The sequence below is a fragment of the Urtica dioica genome, chromosome 8 (genome assembly GCF_054948205.1).
Source record: "Urtica dioica subsp. dioica isolate 48M chromosome 8, U.dioica_male_clone48M_v1_H2, whole genome shotgun sequence".
Taxonomy (NCBI): Eukaryota; Viridiplantae; Streptophyta; class Magnoliopsida; order Rosales; family Urticaceae; genus Urtica; species Urtica dioica.
Window position 1 is genome coordinate 9962311 of NC_142763.1, and position 5101 is coordinate 9967411.

Here is a 5101-nt window from a genome sequence, read left to right on the forward strand (position 1 = left end):
TATCGCAATTATTGATTTTTGCATAAATGAGATTGTCGTTCGTCATATATAAATTGGGTTCACCGGCTTATCTGCTGTTTTTTAAGACCACAAGCAAAAAGTCACGCGCATGAGAATAGTTTGCGATGAAAAAGAAGAAGAAGAGAGCACAGTGGTTCCCAAAAAGTTCAACAAAGCTCTTCTTACTCTATCTATCTACTTCTTCTCACTTAATTCCTCGTCACGTGACTTCTATTATTATGGATGTGTATTGCGATGACGATGTGATATGCCCTTGAAAAAGACGTAAATCTTAAATAAACAACTAATTAACATATATATGGTTGTGCGTTGAATATAGGAATCTAACCACACTATGTGTATATATAAAAGCCGGAGGAAAATGTTTTTCTTTTAATCTTAATACTACCTTAATTTAACTGTTAACTATTTTCTTTCTCTCTCTCTTTTTTTTTTTTGCTAGCAAACTGTTAACTATTTTCAGGAATCCCCGGTGGGCGATGACGAACAATTTTCATAGCAAGTTAGCAACTTCTTCAACTATAAAAAGTTTTGCCTAAAAATTAAAACCCGTCACAAAAGTATTAACAAAAAGAGTGAGAATAAAGAAACCCACATCCTCATTTTAAAGGAATAATACTAGAATTATGATCACTTTAATAATTTTGTACCAAAATTCATTAATTACATTTTAATAAAAAAAATTATTACTTATCTATAGGAGAGAGAAATGTTTGGTATCAAAATATTTCTAAATGACTAGTCATTTAATTTTTTTTTGTATTTATTTCTTAATCATTTAATTTAATTACATTTAATATTTTAACAAACACATTATGTTTAAAAAATAAATAAACTAACACATTTAACTCTCTCTCTCTCTCTCTCTCTCTCTCTCTCTCTCTCTCTCTCTCTTGCGTGGCTGATTATATGGGTTGTTAAATGCTAACGGCGTCGGACTGCATAAAAGCGACGTATGGTTCATTTTCGTTCTTGATATTTATTTTGTTCTTCGTGTTAGATTTTGTTCTTCCTTTACATTTTTTTCCTAGTTTAGAGTTTAGATCTTTTCATTAATATATAATGTATGCGAAATGGAGTGATATGTGAAGTAAATTAATATAATTTTTTAAAAGTTTTTTGGAATCTGGAAAAAAAAATTATTTCTTTGAAGATCTATTGATATCTTTGTCAATAAATTTTTGTACGTCAATAAATCTTCAAAGAATATGAAAGTGAAGTATTAAAAGAGATGTAATTTATAAGAGAAATGAAAAAGGAAATTAATAAAGTTAAAAAGGTGAATGTACAAAAGGCAGTAATAGTTCCAAATTAAAACACAAGTAATGGGTTTTGATACTATCAAAATGATCATAATTTCGATATTATCTCAATTTTAAATATATGTTTCTCTTTACTCTGGTTTCCATCGAATCTTCTCGAATCTAAATAATTCAATAAAAATTAAATTGGTTGTCGTTTTTTCTTAATTAGATTTTTCATGTTTTACGCATACCCAATTTTTCTTGTGTTGTTTAAATGGAGAGAATATATAAAAGAAAGGAAATTATGATGGAAAATGTTTAACTAACATTGGGATTTCATTGGAAAAATTACATGGATGGTATTTTAAAAGTGCAACGTTCCAAATATAGTTGGTGTTTTGAATCCTTTCAAAGTTTAGAGGTTTTCAAACTGTAAATGTCATCTTTCTTTTAAATAAAATAGTAAACAGTAAATTAAATTAAATATAACCCAAAACAGTAATGTCACGCCCCGGGAAAAGATGAGGCGTGATTATAGAATATAAAATAAATTAATATACTTTACAAAACTAACCCACGGTGCATACTCAGTTGATTACTTTACAAGTCCAAAGATAAAAGAAAGGTAACGAAAATATAAAACCAACCTTCGACACTTGATAGACTATCCAGCGAAAACCTTCCAACTCTCGACCACACTTAACTCCGAGGTCTTCCTAACCCTTCTCCTTCTCACATCCTGATTATAAGAAAAATTTGAGGGAAATAGGGGTGAGCCTGAGGCTCAGTAGGTACTATAGTAATGGTTTGATTTTTTAAAAAAAGATTTTCGAAAATAATACTTACTTTATAATAATAATATTCTTGTCCCGCGTAAATCACCATACACGTACAAGTATAATAATAGTCTTATACGTGTAAATCACCATACACGCACAAGTATAACTTGCAGGAATGTAAATTGCATGAATGTAAATGACAGAAATGTAAATGACGGAATACTGATGCTAGAAATGTAAATGCAAGAAATGCAATTGAATTTAAATGTGCATCTACGCCCATTTAAACTTCTACTATTTCCTGAGCCCCTGTCAACATAACCCGTGACAGTCCTCTGATCAGAATGGTGCACTCTCCACACCCTTATATATATACGATTGCACTCTCCGCTTCATATATATACGTTTCCGGCTCTATCAGGATATACAAAACATTTTCTTTCGCAAATACGAGATATATGTATAATATCGAAAATATTCTCAACTTCATAATCGGATATCCCGAGTTGAAGTTCCGCCACATTTTGAAAACGATTCTAGGTTTCGTGGCACGTTCACAATCATTTTCATTTCGAAAATAATATATACTTGAGGCCAAACCATAAAATCAGGAGAGAAGGGTTATAATAACCTACCTCGAGAGTAAGCGTCTATGTCGCTCTTCCGCGAGACGTTCGCTCGTCCTGTGAACCTGAACGTTCACTAAAACCGAGAATCCAGACGTTCACTTACTCCGTGAACCCTCTAAACGACTTTCAGTCTTGAGTCCTATCACGATAAATCAAACCGATCCGAATCAGAATCCTATGAGTAATCCACAATACTCAAACTTAAACGTACGATTTAATAATCGTAGGACCCAAAGACATATCCACTATAAGGAATCCAAGTTCTCAGACAAAACTTCAAACGATGGGAGAACAAGAAAACTCGAACGGAAAATCCACAATCAATCTCTAAAAACCCGAAAGGTAACTCTAGCAAGCAAGTATCGTTCTTTTCTTTTCCGAATTCCAAAGAAAATATTCAAACTTATTGCTACGCTCGAGCAAACGAGAAATCAAACATCAAACCAATGTCGAGTTTTAAATCCCAAAACTCATATACGAGTCTCAAATACATTTCTGCTTAATTTCTTGAAATCCAACAAGAACCCGTGCAACAACAATTCGGGAATTAATATCTTCATAGAACATAACCAACTTTTGAATTATTACGTATCTGAATTCAACGAGTGTCAATTCCGAATTCTCACAATAGTTCTCTGAAGTTCTCAATTAGCTCAACAATTAAATTCAAATACAACCCAAAGAAATTTCCAAACATTCTCGATAATAAGCTCGACACGGGGCATATAAATTAGTCATTTACTTATAATCTCCATATCACAACGAGTCCAATGCTTCCGCGTAGAAGCATCAACTCCGAACCTGTGACACGAGATAATCCATTAATTTAGAATCACTAAAATTTGTCCAATACCTCAATGAAACACTCAATCCAAAGAAATTCCGAATCAACCGAAAATTATTATCAAATCCTCAATTACTCATACTCAATTCTCAAATCCAAGTTCAATATGAAATCACTTAATTTCGCCAATAACAGTCACACGACAGTTCCAAATCCCTCAACAATCACTAGCAAAAATCATCACTAATCTAAAAAAACAGATTTTCAAGTTCAACCTCACACGGCCAACACCAAGCAAATCAACACCGACTTGTCAAAAAAACCGAAAATCCCAAACAAATTCGTCCAAAATCAATAACCACCATAAATCCGAGCATAATCAATCCAAGAATCCTCAAACAGTTACAGAATCACCATACCACGTTAAAAAAATCAAAACCCCCAATTTCATGAACGAGGAAACCTAACCTCTTTGTGAAATTCGGCCAAAAATCAAGAGAAACTCCAAACAACAATTTCAATCCACAATTTTCGAGTAACAAACATCACAACCGAGTCTAATCAATATCCAAAACCAGTCAATTTCCCGAAATCACTCAAGAAACTCAAAAATCCCAAATTCACTTTCAAACCCTAAATTCCAAAATTCATTCGGGTTTGATTTCTTTTACCTTGTTTTCGGGAGATTCAATCTTCCTCAGTGGGTGTCCTTCTTTCCCGGCATTCGTTTCCCGGTCGGCGGCCACGGCGGCTCGCGGCGATTTCTTTTCCTCGGCGAGAGCGCGCACGGTGGAGAACTGGTGGCTTGAGCTGTCGGCCGAGCTTCCTCTTCCTCGGCGAGCTCAACTCCGTCTCACTCTCTCTCTCTCTCTCTCTCTCTCTCACTCGGTCTCTCTCTCACGCCCTTTCTTTCTTTTTCTTTTCTTCCCCGATTTTCTTCTTCTTTCTTCTTTCCCGTTTTTCCTTCTTCTGCGTTTTTTTTTTTTTTTTTCGTTCTTATCAGCTAAAGAGAGTGACCGACTTCACTAAGTGATAAGGCTTAGAATTTTCCCAAAATTGCCCTTAAACCCCTTTCAATTCCATTTCTTCCAATCATTCACAAAAGAATATTTCCTTTCTTTAAATGTTGCAAATTAATCCCTTAATCTCAACTCTTAATACTTAAATTCTGAATCAATGAAAATAAACTTTAGAAAATTAATTACATAATTTTCTATCCATAAACTCTTGTCGATATTTTATTTCCATTAACCACTGATTTGCGTCCATTCAAAATTCTAATTTGCAACATTTTTATCTTTTAAATTTCGAGATGTTACAGCTCTCCCCTCCTTAGAGGAATTTCGTCCCGAAATTTAAGATCTAACTGGGCACACGGAATAAATACGGATACTTTTCCATCATATCACTTTCCAGTTCCCAAGTCGATTCTTCGTTTCCATGATGAGTCCACAAAACCTTCACCAACGGAATCTCACGGTTACGAAGACTCTTCATTTTCCTATCGACAACTTGGGTTGGAACTTCATCATAAGTGACATCCTCTTGAATCGGTACATCTTCAAGTTGAACGATAGCTGTAGGATCAGGTTCGCTTTTTCGAAGCATTGACACGTGAAAAACATCGTGCACAAACGCTAACTC

General features: G+C 34.2%; 1 long non-coding RNA gene across 1 annotated transcript; it reads right to left on the minus strand.

The window, feature by feature from the left end:
* Positions 1-3226: 3226 nt before the first annotated feature.
* On the minus strand, positions 3227-5101 carry LOC149387940 (uncharacterized). The gene is made up of 2 exons (XR_016300476.1): positions 4129-5101; positions 3227-3474 (listed from the first exon to the last, which is right to left on the minus strand). It is a non-coding gene; the product is annotated as an uncharacterized LOC149387940 (long non-coding RNA).